Source organism: Entelurus aequoreus, linkage group LG08 (genome assembly GCF_033978785.1).
Source record: "Entelurus aequoreus isolate RoL-2023_Sb linkage group LG08, RoL_Eaeq_v1.1, whole genome shotgun sequence".
NCBI classification, from domain to species: domain Eukaryota; kingdom Metazoa; phylum Chordata; class Actinopteri; order Syngnathiformes; family Syngnathidae; genus Entelurus; species Entelurus aequoreus.
Genome location: NC_084738.1, coordinates 62,203,067 through 62,211,980, shown reverse-complemented (window position 1 = coordinate 62,211,980; position 8,914 = coordinate 62,203,067). Strand labels below are relative to the sequence as shown.

At 37.2% G+C, this 8,914-nt stretch overlaps 2 long non-coding RNA genes across 2 annotated transcripts; one reads left to right on the top strand and one right to left on the bottom strand.

The window, feature by feature from the left end:
* Nucleotides 1-2,710: 2,710 nt before the first annotated feature.
* On the top strand, nt 2,711-5,034 carry LOC133655159 (uncharacterized). Its single transcript, XR_009826968.1, has 4 exons — nt 2,711-3,323; nt 4,557-4,634; nt 4,724-4,798; nt 4,898-5,034. It is a non-coding gene; the product is annotated as an uncharacterized LOC133655159 (long non-coding RNA).
* A 385-nt stretch (nt 5,035-5,419) lies between these two features.
* Nucleotides 5,420-7,808, bottom strand: LOC133655160 (uncharacterized). The gene is made up of 6 exons (XR_009826969.1): nt 7,590-7,808; nt 7,265-7,340; nt 5,957-6,034; nt 5,793-5,867; nt 5,661-5,687; nt 5,420-5,542 (listed from the first exon to the last, which is right to left on the bottom strand). It is a non-coding gene; the product is annotated as an uncharacterized LOC133655160 (long non-coding RNA).
* Nucleotides 7,809-8,914: the final 1,106 nt, after the last annotated feature.

The window sequence follows — 8,914 nt, the reverse complement described above, 5'->3', positions numbered from 1 at the left end:
CATCAACGTCCTCCCAGCGCGGTAACAACACACAACAACAGCAGTCACATTTTCGTCTACCGTAAAGCAGTTCGTCTGCCGTAAACAGCAATGTTGTGACACTCTTAAACAGGACAATACTGCCATGTACTGGATAGCCACCGGACCCTGAAATTCAAGTATTTATTTTATTTATATGTATAATAATATATATATATATATATATATATATATATATATATATATATATATATATATATATATATATATACATATATATATACATATATATATATATATATACATATATATATATATATATATATATATATATATATATATATATATATATATATATATATATATATATATATATATATATATATATATATATATATATATATATATATACATATATATATATATATTTTTTTTTTTTCCATAACTTGAGTTGATTTATTTTGGAAGACCTTGTTACCATTGTTTAAAGCAGGGGTGTCCAAAGTGCGGCCCGGGGGACATTTGCGGCCCGCAGCTAATTGTTTACCGGCCCGCCACACATTCTGCAAAAATTGCAAAATTGATAATATTGCAAAAATTTAAAAAAACATTTTAAAAAAGTGAAATGAGGTGAAATCTAAAAAGAAAAAGTTGCAATGTTGACACAAAGCTGCCATGCAGGCTGTTTTTTTTTCGTTTGTCTTTGTTTCTTTTTTTTTTTTTTTTTGCCATTGCTAAAAAAAAAAAAAAGACTAAAAATCTATGTTAAAATGAATTATTACTTCAAAAATATCACTTTAAAATGTTGTATGTGGAAAAAATATTGCATATATTGTGTGGTTGCCATATAAAAACATCAAAGTTTTATTTGACAAAAGAGCATAAAACAAACAAACTAATAGTTCTGTTGATCTCGTAATTTAAGTGTTAAAAGTAAGAAAAAACTAATAAAAATTTATCACTTTATGAGTTTGGGATCTTTTGGATCCCAAATATATTTTGTAGGATTTTATTTAACTTTTCACTGTGATTACTCAAAAATATTAAAGAATTAAAATCAATGGTGTCCTGCATTATTGATCTTTTAAGGCTCTAATTACTAAATACTGCATATTTCAGTTATACTATAAAAAACAAAGTTGTCTTTGACAGAAAACCTTTTTTTTTTTTTTACTTTATTTCAACCTCAAGTTGATATAGAGATTTACTGTAAGCGTTAAATAAAAAAATAAAATAACAATTTGACTTATTTTTAACAGTTTAATGACTGAGACCCTTTATAGTCCCCGGGAGCCCTAAAGGTTAAAAAAAAAAAAAAAATCCATATATTTTGTTAAGGTTTGAAAATGAAAAATATCAAAATGGCCCCCGCATGCTTAAATTTTTCTGTGGGAAAAAGTTTGGACACCCCTGGTTTAATGCATCCAGCGGGGCATCACAACAAAATTTGGCATAATAATGTGTTAATTCCATATATATCGGTATCGGTTGATATCGGAATCGGTAATTAAAGAGTCGGACAATATCGGATATCGTCAAAAAAGCCATTATCGGACATCTCTACTTTTAGATATTTAGGGAAAGTCAATTGAAAATAACTTTTAATTATGATCATGATTTCACACCACTGGTTTAAAGGCCTACTGAAAGCCACTACTACCGACCACGCAGTCTGATAGTTTATATATCAATGATGAAATCTTAAGATTGCAACACATGCCAATACTGCCGGGTTAACTTATAAAGTGCAATTTTAAATTTCCCGGGGAACTTCCGGTTCAAAACGCCTTTGAGGATGACGTATGCGCGTGACGTCAATCGTTGAAACGGAAGTATTCGGACTCCATTGAATCCAATACAAAATAGCTGTTTTCATCTCATTCTGGATGTATTCTGGACATCTGTGTTGGTGAATCTGTTGCAATTTGTTCATTGCATTATGGAGAAAGAAGCTGAGCAAGCAAAGAAGAAAGTCGGTGCGAAGCGGAGTATTTTGCGAGGGAAGTCAGCAACACAACACAGTCGAATGTTTCATTGTTTACATTCCCGAAAGATGCAGTCAAGATCGAAGAATTCGGACAACAGAGACTCTTACCAGGAGGACTTTGACTTTGTTAACAGACGCAGACGCGATACCGTGAGTACGCTTCCAAACATTTGATCGCTTGCTATAACTAGCTCGAGCTAGTAGCTAGTAGCTAGGAGCTAGGAGCTAGCATAACAAACACCTAGGTGTTTGTTATGCGGGATTAATTGGTGGCATATTAAATATAAGCCTGGTTGTGTTGTGGCTAATAGAGTATATATCCCACACAGCAGAAGACTGCTATACGGATCCGCCTTCAAGTCGTCCAACCCGCGTTACTGTCACATTCGTTTTGGCTCCGCCTAGAGGATACAGCTCCGCCTCTGAAAATTGTACGGTCAGACAGCTGATCCTGAGCGGACTCGTGTCTGATTCGCATACGCGGACGCGACAAACTAAACCGGCGCGCGCCGCCTAGAGTTATAGGCTCCGCCTACGCGCGCTGAGCCGACCAATGTCTGCACCCGCAGACGTGCACGCGCCTACTAGCGTGTACGCGCATGAGCCAAGATCTCTGGACTTTCTTTGCTGGAACACGAACGTAAGTATAGTTTTATTGCTACATTCGCAGTAAAGATCAGCCTTTGTGTTTCCATCATCATTTATGTATGATTGTAATGACGTTGTTTGATATTAGGACTAGCAGTAAAACTTTATATTCTGTAAAAAAAAGGCTTTATTTCCAGCGCCGCCTCCCAGAATGCTTTGCATGGGGACGTGCGTCTGACGTCACGTATACAGAAAATTCGAAATGGCTGCACGCGGTAGGTGAGGCCCGAGCGTAGAAAAGTGGAAAAGAGTGTTATTCGTCAAAAAACCCACACAACGACGGTCATTTTTTCGCCGTGCTATTGTAAAATTGTCTTTTATCTGTGTTTTGTGTTCCGGGGGACCCCGACTCCAGAATGTGAAAGTTTCCCGCGTGAAGCCGGTGAGTAAAAAGTTCAATACAGTTAACTTAGGCCATCTTTTGTTAGACGCTGTGAATGTGTGTAGGTTACATGCTACGATATTCCACATATTTCCAACTGCTTGAAACGAAAGCGTATTACTTTATTGTCAGTGTTGTTTAGGCCCAGGTCGCTAACGTTACTGCGTTAGTCAACAACGTAACGCTAGTGGAAACAGCCGTTCTTTGCCATTAATATGAGTGTGTATTATTTCTTTCTTTGTTCTTTAGTGGAGCTCGAGATCCTGTTTACTGTGGACTAGCTGTGTGTGACGCCATGTTGTTTTTGTTTCCATTACAAAAAAAAAGGTATGTCTATGTGTTTTTTGGCATAGTTAATTGTAGAAAAAAATATAAAATGAGGTGATGTGAGTGGGAAAAATTGCTGCACATATTAAGGATCCTTTTTCTTGATCTATATTTTTGTTATTTGCTGATGTATATATTTTATATGCTGTTTTTTATTTAATTAATTTATTAGAGACTATTTTATGCTTTATTTACCTTTTTTTATTGTTATTATTTTATTTACTATTATTATTATTATTTCCACATGTAAGCATAAATAATTGATCATATTAGTACATTGTTTGATTGCTTTGCTTAATGCATTCCATAATTTAATTCCACATACTGATATACTGAAGGTCTTAAGTGTTGTACGTGCAAACAAATGTTTTAAATTACATTTTTCTCTAAGATTATTTTTCTCCTCTTTTTTTTGAGAAGAATTGCTGTATATTCTTGGGTAGCAGGTTATAGTTTGCTTTGTTTATAATTTTAGCTGTTTGCAAATTCACTATGTCGTGGAATTTCAGTATCTTTGATTCAATAAATAAAGGATTTGTGTGTTCTCTATATCCAACATTATATATTATTCTAACTGATCTTTTTTGTAACACCGTTAATGAATGATGTGTACTTTTGTAATTATTTCCCCATATTTCTACACAATAACTCAGATATGTAACACTAGTGAACAGTAGAGAATATGAAGTGATTTTTTGTCTAGAACATGTTTTGCTTTATTCATTATTGACGTGTTTCTTGCTACTTTATGTTGTATATTTTTTACTTGAGATTTCCAGTTCAATTTATCATCAATCATTATACCTAGAAATTTGGTTTCATTTACTCTTTCAATTTCCGTTCCGTCTATTTGTATTTGTGTTTGACTTTCTTTTCTACTGTTACCAATTAGCATTATTTTAGTTTTACTGAGATTCAAAGATAGTCTGTTTTTGTCAAACCATCTTTTTAATTTGTTAATTTCTTCTGTTATTATTTGTATTATCTTCTGTGTGTTCTCCCCTGAACAAAACGCTGTTGTATCATCCGCAAATAATACTAACTTTAAATCTTTTGTAACTTTACAAATGTAATTTATCCAGACATTGAATAATGTAGGTCCTATATTGATCCCTGAGGTACACCACAGGATATATTTAGCGTTGTAGACGAAACCACCACATTAATATTAAAGATATGGTTAACATTCTTAGTGCTAAAGATATTCCCCTCTCCTTGTATCCCTTCTCCCAGCTCCACCGTCTCGCCGAGTGCCAGCAAGAGTCATGAGTACTTGTCAACTCGACTCCTCAACTGGAGATAACTTTCTAGGTAAAGACTGATCTCCAAAATAATATCTCAGCATCCAGTAACCATGGTTAACAGATCACAACCATTTAATACCAATGTATCTCCCTTAGCACCTCACCATGGGGAAGGACGCATTCATATGCCTTCACCAGCACCTGCATTAAACATGCAGAGAGTTACACAAGGTAGGGACTGATCTCTGAAATATTAGTGTATAGATAGGCCCCTTGGGTATTACCAGTCATGGTTAACTGATCAGTCTCTCACAATGCCCACCTCACTAGGAACGGCAGTCCCTCCTCGACTCCCTCCACCCCCCTCACCAGCAGCCCTCAACATGTGGCAGACCCAGGAGCCTGGATCCAGCCTGGCCTACAGGCCAACATGGCGAGGGGGAAGAATGGCCGACAACATTTCCTGCTCTGGTGAGCAATAACTGACAAATACCGGATGGTCATTCTGTGCCACAAATTTTGGAAAAAAATTCAAATTCACAAGTAATCACATATTTTCTTCAAACTTTGTCAATAACTTTTGTCATTAACTAAGGTCAATAGCTAATGTCAGGATTATGAGTAATACGGATAAACACTGAAACATGTTATTATTGATGATGATAAATCAGGTCTCTCTCTTACAAGAGACCTGGTCAGAACATAGACACAATAGGTTATTCCAAGCATAAAGAGAAGCAACTATGACGTTATTTTTAAACAAGAAGATTATGAATTTGCATACCACAAGTTCGGACTACAGAAACGTCAAATCTTGGCCAGTTTGGCTCATGCTGCTCCTCATTTAAAGCTGCCCTTTCAATTCTGTCGGTGTTTTTATAGCTGGGCCAGAAAACCATCCTATCATCATACCACTCACTTGGGACAACCACAATGTCCCTGTTCATTATAAATTTAATCAGATGAAAAGGCACCCTTAATGTAGAAAGAAAGAAAAGGGGTATTTATTCATCGTCAAAGGAACAACGTGGACAAAAGCATGCACAGGTGTTAGTGTATACAAATAAGCAAGTAAGATGAGCTGAGATTTTACCTGAATGGTGCCCCAAGGTGGTAAGAACTATAAGAAAGGTAAAAGTACAGGTCATAATAGTCAGAACTTCAGCTCAATCGTAAAGTAGGGTTTGAAATTATGGGTGTAGTGTATACAGAGATCAGTCCCTACCTTGTGTAACTCTATGCATGTTTAATGCAGGTGCTGGTGAAGGCATATGAATACATCCTTCCCCATGGTGAGGTGCTAAGGGAGATAAATTGGTATTAAATGGTTGTGATCTGTTAACCATGGTTACTGGATGCTGAGATATTATTTTGGAGATCAGTCTTTACCTAGAAAGTTATCTCCAGTTGAGGAGTCGAGTTGACAAGTACTCATGACTCTTGCTGGCACTCGGCGAGACGGTGGAGCTGGGAGAAGGGATACAAGGAGAGGGGAATATCTTTAGCACTAAGAATGTTAACCATATCTTTAATATTAATGTGGTGGTTTCGTCTACAACGCTAAATATATCCTGTGGTGTACCTCAGGGATCAATATAGGACCTAAATTATTCAATGTCTAGATAAATGACATTTGTAAAGTTACAAAAGATTTAAAGTTAGTATTATTTGCGGATGATACAACAGCGTTTTGTTCAGGAGAGAACACACAAAAGATAATACAAATAATAACAGAAGAAATTAACAAATTAAAAAGATGGTTTGACAAAAACAGACTATCTTTGAATCTCAGTAAAACTAAAATAATGCTATTTGGTAACAGTAGAAGAGAAAGTCAAACGCAAATACAAATAGACGGAATAGAAATTGAAAGAGTAAATGAAACCAAATTTCTAGGTATAATGATTGATGATAAATTGAACTGGAAATCTCAAGTAAAAAATATACAACATAAAGTAGCAAGAAACACGTCAATAATGAATAAAGTAAAACATGTTCTAGACAAAAAAATCACTTCATATTCTCTACTGTTCACTAGTGTTACATATCTGAGTTATTGTGTAGAAATATGGGGAAATAATTACAAAAGTACACTTCATTCATTAACGGTGTTACAAAAAAGATCCGTTAGAATAATATATAATGTTGGATATAGAGAACACACAAATCCTTTATTTATTGAATCAAAGATACTGAAATTCCACGACATAGTGAATTTGCAAACAGCTAAAATTATAAACAAAGCAAACTATAACCTGCTACCCAAGAATATACAACAATTCTTCTCAAAAAAAGAGGAGAAAAATCATCTTAGAGAGAAATGTAATTTAAAACATTTGTACGCACGTACAACACTTAAGACCTTCAGTATATCAGTATGTGGAATTAAATTATGGAATTCATTAAGCAAAGCAATCAAACAATGTACTAATATGATCAATTATTTATGCTTACATGTGGAAATAATAATAATAATAGTAAATAAAATAATAATAAAAAAAGGTAAATGAAGCATAAAATAGTCTCTAATAAATTAATTAAATAAAAAACAGCATATAAAATATATACATCAGCAAATAAAAAAAATATAGATCAAGAAAAAGGATCCTTAATATGTGCAGCAATTTTTCACACTCACATCACCTCATTTTATATTTTTTTCTACAATTAACTATGCCAAAAAACACATAGACATACCTTTTTTTGTAATGGAAACAAAAACAACATGGCGTCACACACAGCTAGTCCACAGTAAACAGGATCTCGAGCTCCACTAAAGAACAAAGAAAGAAATAATACACACTCATATTAATGGCAAAGAACGGCTGTTTCCACTAGCGTTACGTTGTTGACTAACGCAGTAACGTTAGCGACCTGGGCCTAAACAACACTGACAATAAAGTAATACGCTTTCGTTTCAAGCAGTTGGAAATATGTGGAATATCGTAGCATGTAACCTACACACATTCACAGCGTCTAACAAAAGATGGCCTAAGTTAACTGTATTGAACTTTTTACTCACCGGCTTCACGCGGGAAACTTTCACATTCTGGAGTCGGGGTCCCCCGGAACACAAAACACAGATAAAAGACAATTTTACAATAGCACGGCGAAAAAATGACCGTCGTTGTGTGGGTTTTTTGACGAATAACAATCTTTTCCACTTTTCTTCGCTCGGGCCTCACCTACCGCGTGCAGCCATTTCGAATTTTCTGTATACGTGACGTCAGACGCACGTCCCCATGCAAAGCATTGGGGAAGGGGCCGCTGGAAATGAAGCCTTTTTTTACAGAATATAAAGTTTTACTGCTAGTCCTAATATCAAACAACGTCATTACAATCATACATAAATGATGATGGAAACACAAAGGCTGATCTTTACTGCGAATGTAGCAATAAATCTATACTTACGTTCGTGTTCCAGCAAAGAAAGTCCAGAGATCTTGGCTCATGCGCGTACACGCTAGTAGGCGCGTCCACGTCTGCGGGCGCAGACATTGGTCGGCTCAGCGCGCGTAGGCGGAGCCTATAACTCTAGGCGGCGCGCGCCGGTTTGGTTTGTCGCGTCCGCGTATGCGAATCAGACACGAGTCCGCTCAGGATCAGCTGTCTGACCGTACAATTTTCAGAGGCGGAGCTGTATCCTCTAGGCGGTGCCAAAACGAATGTGACAGTAACGCGGGTTGGACGACTTGAAGGCGGATCCGTATAGCAGTCTTCTGCTGTGTGGGTATATTGCTGTAGTAGGGCTTAGTGAATTTTTTAGTTTCCTATTTTATCCTACAGCAAGAACAGAAGGGATTTTGAAAATAAGATAAAGGGGTCCAAAACGGCCAGATGAGCCAGGGTTTTTATGAGTCCGTTGCTGGTCCGCGGCGGGAGGTTAGGCTTTGATCTTGGGTACGGAGCGGATGCAGCGCGCCGTCACGGCGCACCCGCCGCGGAAATAAGGCTTTGATCATGGGTACGGAGCGGATGCAGCGCGCCGTCACGGCGCACCCGCCGCACCCGCCGCGGAAATAAGGCTTTGATCATGGGTGCGATGTGGATGCAACGCGCCGCCACGGCGGATCAGCTACCCGCCTGTGGCGGATACGTTCCTGAGTGCAAATGGACGCCGATGCTGGTCCGTTTCGCGGTTCCGTTCCGGAAAGCGCAATACCTGCGCGGGGGATCCGCCGCGGAGTGTTTTTGCTGTGTGGGATATGTCTTGTGTTTATTTACTGTTGTAGTCATTCCCAGCTGAATATCAGGTCCCACCCGCGCGCTTCCAAACATTTGATTGCTTGCCCGTACGTGCGTGTCATGTACGTAACTTTGGTTAAATATATAAGCTTTATGAACCTT